The following is a 9,858-nucleotide window of genomic DNA, read 5'->3' on the forward strand; positions in this document are numbered from 1 at the left end:
TCCCCTTACCCAGATGGTGACCTGCTGAAGGGGAAGGACTGCATCTTTTCAACCTTGCAGTCTCTGTGCTTAGTATAACACATAGCTCATTATAGGCATTCACGAAATCTTGGTTGAATAAATCAACCATAAGCAGTCTTTTTATATACTTGGAGCAAAGGCTTCTCCCTGCCTCACCTCACCTCCTTTCCTTCCTCCCTCTTCTTCTTTGATTGTAGTCAGTATTCACTCACTGGACATCCTGGAACTTCAGTGATCACTGTTAGAAAGAGAGGCAACAAATTCAGTGGAGAGTTATTGCATTGGAACCTCTAACTTCTCTTTTCCTCCTGCCTCCCCTGCCCCAGGCAGGCAGAGAGCATCTTCACAAGACCCCTACATGCAAAGTCTCCAGCTATAGCTCTTGTTCACATTCATCCTCTTTGGCCAAATCCCAGAGTTCCGGGATTCTTCTGAATTCACTCTCTAAAAACACCTAAATCCCTGTGCTAGTTTCCTAGGAATGTTGTAAGAAATTACCAAAAACTGGGTGGCTTAAAACAACATGTCTTTATTCTTTCCGGCCGGAAGTCTGAAATCAAGGTGTCAGCAAGGCCATGCTCTCTCTGAAGGGTCTAGGGGAGAAACTGTTCCCTGGCTTTCTTCTGGCTTTGGGGATTGCCAGCAATCCTTAGTGTTCCTTGGCTTGCAGCTGCATTGCTCCCCTGTCTGCCTCCATCTTTACATGACTGTCTCCCCGTGTGTCTCTGTGCTTCTGTCTCTTCTCTTCGTAAGGACACTAGTCATATTGCATAAAAGGCCCTCCTTAGGGCAGTATGATGTCATCTTAATTTACATCTTAAAAATATCTGCAAAGACCCTATTTCCAAATAAGGTCACATTCATAGGTTCCAAGGGTTAAGATGCAACATACCTTTTTGGGGAACACAATTGAACCCATAACAGCCCCTTTCTCTAGGGATGTGCCCTCAGCTTGCTCAGCTGGGGGATGGCCTTTCAGATGTTACTTGCCCCCTGTGACTGTACCAGTCAGCCTTGAGTTAGACAAACTCAGGGAAAGGGAAGCCTATGATAGGAATACACACCTAAAAAATAAGTCGTTAACATCCTAGGGCAGGAGCCTGGCAGAGTCTGTCCTCGTGCGTGCTGGAGCTGGAAGAAGATTACTGATTTCAGGAGGTCCTGGGGACTTCAGCAGTCACAGTTGTGGAAATGCATTCTTATGCTCTTTCCTTAACCAGATTCGGAGTATGGTTTTTTTCTCACCTCACAGCAAAAGTGGCTTCCAATCTCTATTCATTGATTTCAGTTCTGCTCCCTGTCTCCCCTCCCCCACTCCAGCTGCAGCTTGTTCTGGACTTGGGTCTTCCAGGCCCAATTCTGCCTCATGACCCTTCAGCTTTGTGGTCCAGCATGAACTGACCCATTCTCGTCATGTTACCTAGTTCACATGCTGTTGTGGAATGAATGTGTCCCTCCAAAATTCATATATTGAAGCCCTAACTCCCGATATGATGGCCTTTGGAAGTGGAGTCTTTAGGTTTAGATGAGGTCATGAGGGGAAGGCCCTAAGAAGGGATCGATTAGAGCTCTTATAAGAAGAGTTCGAGAGATCGAAGCATGTACTCTTGTTCTTTCTTCCTGTCTCTTTCTCTAGACCATATTGGGACATGGCAGGAAGGTAGCCATCCATCTATAAGCCAGGAGGTGTGCCCTCATGAAGAATTGAATCTGCTGGCACTTTGATCTCAGACTTATGGCCTCTAGATCATGCAAAAACAAGTATCTGTTGTTTAAACCACCCAGAGTCTGGCATTTCATTACAGCAGCCGGGCTGACTAAGAGACATGGCTGTGGAGAGATTCAGAGTGGCTTGGGTCCTCTGTCCAAGGCAGGCTCCAGGCCAGGCCTTGTGAGGGTCAGGCCTGGGATGCTGGTTCTGCGATTTCTCCTGGTCCAGGGTTGGACATAAATGTGTGTTTGTGCCCAGGAGTGGTGCTCTAACCCCAAGGCCCCCATCTGCAATGGTGGCATTTGAAACTTGACTGCTGGCCACTGAGACTTCTTGAGGCTTCTCCAAACAGAGCAAAGAGGCTGTCCTTGGTTCTTCTAGGATGAAGGACTCACCAGGTTGGGAACAGGGAACCTAGAGAAATTCTCAACATCCTTACAGGCAACTCTTGCAATTGTATATGGCACTGCTTGCTGGTTGAGAAAGGCTCGTAGTGTTTGTTCTCAGGACACTCACCGTAGCACTGTCCCCACATATGAAACCCAGGAGAGTGGGGATTTAAGCTTGTTTGTTTGCTTTTAAGCTGCAGAGGCACACATTGTTTCATAATGAGTAGAGGCCGCCAACGTATGGCTCATGGATCTCCTTTGCTGAATGTATTCCAACTCAGAGATGTAAGAGACCTCATCAAGTGTAAAGAAACCAATCTCCTCACGTAACTGAAATTTTAAGTACCACTCAGGTCTGGTTTCAACTCTGGCAATAAAATAAAAATCTTTCTCACCTTTTCACAGATTGGGTCTCCCTGGTATATTACAAATTAGCGCAGTTAGCTGAGCCCTCTAATGTTTCTGGATATGAGATGGATAGGGGTAATTCAGCCTCAGCAGCTCAATAGCATCCCACTTGCTGTCATTGGATCACAGCTATGGAAGTGTTTCGGTTTCCCTGGCTGCACGAGAAAGCTTGATGATGACCGGATGTGGAAATATAAGTCCCACCTATTTGAGAGGTAAAACTGATGAAGACATAACATACAGGTCTGTACGTTTTCTGAAGTCATTAATAGACAAGAACTTGTTTACTCAAATCTTCTAATCTGCCCATTTTAAAGAAAGTTGTGTGCAGCACAGTTGACATGTCTTCCAGGTTCCAAAACCAACAGAACTGAGAGTTTCAGGTTACCAGAAAGAAGTCAAACATCTAGCATTTAATGAAACTGTATGTGGACTCAGAAAATGGCAAAGGGTGAAAGGGCAAAAACAAGACCTCACGGCAATGACATCACCTCCTAGGGTGACTCTGCTGGGCTTTCCGAGGGACACAAAAAAATAGTAAAGTAACAGTGCAGTCCAGTTGGGCAGATAAGATTTAACTCAGGGGAGAACCAAACGCCAGTAAAGTGTTTGAGTGACATTTTAATAGAGAGCAATGGAAGAGCTATTTCATGGGGATCCTGGGCTAATTGCCAAGGCCATCCCATCAGCAGTAATTGCTCTGCATTGGAAGGGGATAGCCATTACTTCAGGCTGCGAGGGTCAGAGATGTAGGGCTTGACCAAGGGGGTGAGTTGGAGGTTGACGCAGGCAGGGGAGGGGTCTTTCCTGGCAGGTTAAATGGCGTGGGCAGAGGGCACAGAGAGGAAATTAATGTGTTCAGGAGAAGCAGAAATTATATGATAATGTTCAGAAAAGCTCAGGCACTTGGACATCATATTTTACAAATACTCTGAGAGAAACAGGAGAAAAAAATCAATTCTAAAAGTCTGAATTGTGTAATAACTGCTGACAATTTTGGCTTTTTTACTGCAGATGTGTTTAAATGCATGTTTTATTGTAAAATTTAAAATAAAATATTGTGTACATATGCTGAAATAACACTATTAAAAACAACAGAATTTCAAAGGCCAATTCTTGTACCATTTCTCTGATAGGTCTTTTTGTATCAGGTCTTTTAAAAAAAAAAATCATAGAAGGAAATTTTGCCTTGTCCAAAGTGGTTTGAAATATCTCACATGGGAAGGTTTCTCAATGAGAAAACAATTACGTAATTACACTCATGTTTATCTCATTTCTGTACACTTTGACTTACTAGAATTAAAGCTTCTTGCTGAAGGAACTTCCCAGAAACTTCCCCAATCCTAAAACAGAACTTTTGAATGGTACCTTCAGTTGGGAAATCTGATGGCTTTAGACGTAGGGCTTTGTGTTGGTTTGTAAAGTGTCAATGGGAGGGGAACTTGACTGCACTTTAGTCACCCATGTATAACTGGCTTCTAGTAGACAGACCTCCTACAGGCCCACAATCTACGGAACCTGCTTGTTACCCATACCCTAAGTCACTATTCTTCCCCCAGGTGACTTAGTAAGTGGTTCACACACAGCTTGCCAGCCCATGAAGGGAGGAATACAAATGGCCCCTCTGGGCAGCTGCAACTGCCCTTTCGGTGTGCCCCGGCACTTCTGACCATGCTGGAGTGGCACAGAGATGACTCAGTGGTGCTCAGCTATACTCAGAAAGCATTTAGGCAATTTTCCCGAAAGCTGAGCCTGGTCAGCTTCAGAACTCTGCCCTGGCCCTGCCCTTTTAGGAGGGCACAGATCACTCGTTTTTACAAAGCTCATTGAGATGTAAGCCCACACCCAGAAGTTCATATTTGACTGCTGAATATACCCCATTGTGGCTTTGTATATGTCTTTGCTGCCAGTGGGTATTCTGTAAAAGGCCTGTTTGTATAAGCTGGTGGAAAGGGTTTAAGTATGACAGAGTTGCTGGGTTCTGGGGAAGCGAGGACGGAAAAGCAAGGTTTTCTAGGGCTCAACCAGAAGAGCCTGGAGACTTGACAATCAGGTGTTTGTGGAGAAGATAGGAAGAGGTGAGCAGGCGTAGCAAGAGACAGACAATGGGGAAGGGAGGGCTGACAGCTGGAAATGCGAGTTCATGGAGGCCCCCCATTGGAGATGGGGGTGAAAAGGGAGGACAGGAGTCAGATGGAGAGACCCACTCAGGTGCTTCTATGGAGCTGGGGTCATTCACGTGCACGTGCCTTTCTGGAGTCTCCCCTTCCTCTCCCATAGGACCCCAGTAGTGCCCTGTGCTTCAGTGTGTGAACCGTGGCTTTTATTTTCTGTATGCTGATGCTTTGACATCTGGAGCCTTGCGTCCCCTGGAGGGACTGCCCCTTTCAGGGTTAGCCAATTCCTAGGGATAGTAAACAACCCGCCCAAGGGCACAATTTTCAAATACAAACCAACCAACCTAGAGTCCACACCCCAACCACCTTCTTTGCTGGGCTCTCATACTCTGAGTCACTACCCATCTGCCCTACTCCCCCCCAGGCCCAGGTACTAGACAACTAGGGACAGACCCTCTTCCCAGAGCCCACTGAAATAATTCAAACCATCTGATCCTAACTAGCTTACCCCGTCTTGCTTGTTCCTTCCCACAGAAACCACAGTCGAGGCTCTTGCCTGTAGTTTCTCTGCTCCCTCTGCCTCCTGATGGTCCCTGGTACATCCCCGTGTGGCCCTCATGGTGCTGTGCCCCCTCCCCTTGGGAACTATGAGTAACAAACTACCTTTTTAATGGCGATTGTCTCTCGATCTGTTGGCCTCACCATACCTAAATAGTAACAAAGTCTGTTAAAACATTCAGTTCCAAAAAAATCTCATGAGCCAGTGCCCTGCCCCAGTCATGTCCCCATAGTCCTAGGTCACCCCCTGACTGTTCTCCTCTCTCTCTTAGTATTAGAGACATTGTGTGGGTGATAAGTAAGTCATTAAACAAAATAAAAGTAAAAACTTAGTTACCAGGTCACAAAAGAGCCCAATACTGTCTTAAAATTATGTATTTAAGGCTACAGTGAAAGCTGAAGAATTGATTTTCTTAAATGTCCAATATTTGGCTTGGGAGCAGAAAGGAGGTGACATTAACAAGGAGATTGGAGATCCATTGACCTGGAGCGATCCAGGCCATAAATGGGCTGGGCTTGGGTGGCCATCCTGAGAGATGCAAGGACAAGAAAAGTCTAAGATTTATTGAATGATTACTATATGCCAGGACTGTTCCAAGGACTTTACAATGTATTTAATCCTCCAACAAAACTTTGAGGAAAATACTCTTATTCCCATTTTAAATATAGGAACAGGGACAGGCACGGTGGCTCGTGCCTGTAATCCCAGCACTTTGGGAGGCTGAGGCAGGCAGATCACAAGGTCAGGAGTTCGAGACCAGCCTGACCAACATGGTGAAACCCCATTTCTACTAAAAATATAAAAATTAGCTGGGCATGGTGGTGTGTGCCTGTAATCCCAGCTACTCAGGAGGTTGAGGCAGAAGAATCACTTGAACCCGGGAGGCGGAGGTTGCAGTGAGCCGAGATTTTACCACTGCACTCTAGCCTGGGTGACAGAGCGAGACTCGGTCTCAAAAAATATATATATATATGTATATATAAATATATACATATATATATATATATATATATATATATATATATATATATATGGAGACTGAGGCATAGAGATGTTGAGTAACTTGCCTAAGCTCACATAGCTAGCTGAGTGGCGGAGATAATCTCGAAATCCAGGCAGTGTGGCTTCAGGGCCTATGCTCAACCACTACCCCATCTAGTACAGTAGAAATAGCCAGACAGACTCATACAGACACTTTGGTTCTACCAATTTTTAGTTGTGTGAATTTGGATTAGTAAACTTGACCATCTATGATATAAGGGTCTACCTATAATATGAAGGTGATAATATTTATCCATTTTCTCCATCTATAAGTATGATAATACTTATCCAATAGGATTATTTTGAGGATTAAGTAAGATAATCATGAAAACTGAGCACCATGTCTGGTGCATAAATGAGTGGTAGATAAATACCAGTGTCCCTTTTTATTCCTAAGCAAGACATAGCTGGCCATTGCATTATTACTGTACACTGGTGATCCCATGGCTGCCCATACCTGGATCATTCTACATGGGCAGAGTCAAAAAACTGGAAAATGTGTTACTAAGGTGGGGTGCAGGCAGGCAAGGCTGACATTCAGCCAGTATGCTCTGTATGCTCATGTCAGTTGTTAAAATATGGAAATAGGTCCACATGGGTTGGTAATTTGATGTTGTCCTCAGCCTTTTCCAGGGGTCCCTGTCACTCCAAGCACCCAGTTTTCTCTGCGGGGACACCTGGCCCAGGCCAGGCCTCCAGGATGCTGCGTGCAGAGCCCTGGCCGGTGCCCATCATGGTCCTTCGGCGCCTGTGCTGTCCTGGTTGTTAAATGCTCAGATAACCACTACAGGCAACAGCAGCAGGAGAGCTGCACTGCAGCCCTCAGGACTTGCTGAAGACCCCAGATCCTTGGGTGTAGGCCAGCAAAAGCAGGAAGCATATGCCGGGCATTCTGCCATCCTTTTACGTGCTTAGGGATCAAAGAGAGAAAGCAAGCAAGCAAGATTTTCCTCCTTCCTTTCTTCCCCCTCCTCATCCTCACCTTTGAATAGTTACCTCTTCAGAGGCAGGTTAACATTTCTAGACCGTTAGCAAAAATGAAAATGTCTATGTTTATGAAATCAATATTCCAAAGTGGATCTATGCCACATTAATTTGACCTGAGAGATAAAAATCACCTCTTGGGCTCAAATCAGATTGCATGTGGGCTCTGAACCATAATGACTTGCAATTACAAGGGCCACTTCTTGAAAACACTCTACCACAAATTCCATCTGCACTGGGACCACCCGGCCTCATTCCCATTTACTATCAGTCTGGATACAATTGGCTTTGATTGTATCTTTTGAAAACATAACTGTAGTTTCCTGTGAGCTGAGCCATAAAGCAAGGAGACATCTTAACAATCACATTTGAGCTGTCACAGTGGAGCACGGTTAGGTTACTTTGGAGTCTGAGCCAAGACTTTATCCACTTTGCTACAGGCATTTGGGAGAAGGCTTCTGAGATTTGGCAAACTAAGCTAAAGATTGTTTATGAACCATATTTATCACACCACTTTCAGAGAGAAACACCTGAATCATATTTCCTTTTATATGTAAAAACTGGACAGCTAGCCAAGTAATTCTTCATGCATAATCTTGGGCTGCTTTCTCAAAAATCCTATAATGTATCCCACTTTACAGATGAAGAAAAAGACATTTAGAGACATTGATTTCCTTGCTCAGTGATGGAATGTAAATAAAATCTTTCCACGTAATGTTTTGCCCTTAATCAAATTGCTTGGAACTGAGGAACAAAGATCAATCAATAATATTTCCTAGGAAGTAAAAATCCTTTAAATTTATTTTGAGTTTGTTTTTAACAAGAAGGTTGATTAACTCATATCCACCTCTTAATACCTTGAAAATCTAAGAAAGGAGGTTGATAAGTTTGTATGTGAAGGCTTGTCATTTTCATATATTGCAAGAACTAGGAAGGGCCTTAGCGATTAGCTAGTCCAGTTTTTCCCAAAGTATATGTCTTAAGATGTTGGTAGATGTTATGCATTAAAATAATTTCATGATCAGATAAAGTTCAGAACAGTCACTTATACAGTTAAACGGGTGTGTTTTCTGTAGGGCTATCAGGAGATCAGAAGTTTCTTTCTCTCTCTCTCTCTCTCTTTCTGTCTGTCTTTCTTTTTTTTTTGACAGAGTTTTGCTCTGTTGCCCAGGCTGGAGTGAAGTGGTAAGATCTCAGCTCACTGCAACCTCTGCCCCCTGGCTTCAAGTGATTCTCCTGCCTCAGCCTCCTGAGTAGCGGGGATTATAGGCGCCCACCATCACACCTGGCTAATTTTTGTACTTTTAGTAGTGACAGGGTTTCACCATGTTGGCCAGGCTGGTCTCGAACTCCTGACCTCAGGTGATCCACCTGCCTTGGCCTCCCAAAGTGCTGGGATTACAGGCGTGAGCCACCATGCTTTGTTTAACAGACCGACATGTTTGGGGCTAGGAATATGCCGCTAAATGCTTAACCACCAGTTCTTTGGAGAAAAAGCCCTGCTTTTGCAGCAGCTGCTGATTTCTGTGGTGTAAATATTCCCACTACAGCCAATATCCAGCTACCAACATATCAATGATTGTGAAGCTGGGGAGAGATACATAGCAGCACACATTACCCAGCACTCACAAGACAGTGCAATAGACATAAACAAGAGCACACCTAACAGGAAAAGGTGGTAAATTAATTAGGAAGTATTGTGTTCTGTAATCATTGCCTTTTTAATAGAGTTTATTTAATTGGAAGTTTATACAGTTTAATTTTTAATAATGACCATGTTTAACAATTGGCTCACAAACTTCCTAGACATTTAACAATTGACTTTTGCAAGCTGGAACAAGCCAGCTCCAGCACACCACTGCTTACGGTCCCCAAAAGGATTGGGTGGGTGGGAGTAGATCATGTGGTGCTCCACAAAATTATTTGACCCAAGACCCTTCCTTCAGGTAGCATTTTATAGGATTTGTGTTCTGTAGAGAACACTTCAGAAAGCGCTGATGTAGTCCAACTTTGTCAATTTTTTTCCACCTAATTTTTCTTCATTTTCAAAGCTCCCATGGTTTCCTGACTACTCACTGGGAGCTTAACGTACTGCACTTCCATGAAATTCAATTCAATAAATATTTATTGGGTTCCTGTTATGCACAAAACATTATGCGAGTACTCCAGAGAATTCTAGATGACTACGACTTAGTTCCTGTCCTTGGGGGGTAAACTGTAGGACACAGACACAAAGAACCACAGAGGGAAGCAACATATGCTGAGTGCCCCTAGAGTGGTACAAGCCATAACTTGGAGAGGTTGAAGAAAACGCAATCACATCCAGCTGGAGATGTTACGATGGGAGACGCTCAAGTCCAAAGGGGGCCTGAGATTTAGCTGTGCCTCTTGCCTGGGACTGGAAGAGGCACAGGTAGACAGAGGAGCCGGCGTGTGGTTCTCTTGTTCAAAGAGTGTGTACTCACTCATTTACCACTTCATTCAGCAGGCAAGGATTGGGAAGTTCTGGGGAGAGGCCAGTAAAGCCTGTCTTTTTAAAACTTTGCATGTTTTCATTACCAGCTACGTTGAGCATCTGTTCACATACTAGTTAGCTATTTGGGTTTTCTCTTTTTTTTTTTTTTTTTT

General features: G+C 44.2%; 1 protein-coding gene across 1 annotated transcript in view; it reads right to left on the bottom strand.

The window, feature by feature from the left end:
* Positions 1-241: 241 nt before the first annotated feature.
* Positions 242-9,858, bottom strand: part of LOC116463124 (uronyl 2-sulfotransferase) — a 442,893-nt gene continuing 433,276 nt past the window's right edge. The window contains exon 10 of the transcript XR_004246585.2: positions 242-259. The gene's annotated coding sequence lies outside the window, so the exon portion shown is untranslated. The remainder of the gene's footprint in view (positions 260-9,858) is intronic.

This window comes from Hylobates moloch, unplaced genomic scaffold, assembly GCF_009828535.3.
Source record: "Hylobates moloch isolate HMO894 unplaced genomic scaffold, HMol_V3 SCAFFOLD_26, whole genome shotgun sequence".
In the NCBI taxonomy this organism is placed as follows: domain Eukaryota; kingdom Metazoa; phylum Chordata; class Mammalia; order Primates; family Hylobatidae; genus Hylobates; species Hylobates moloch.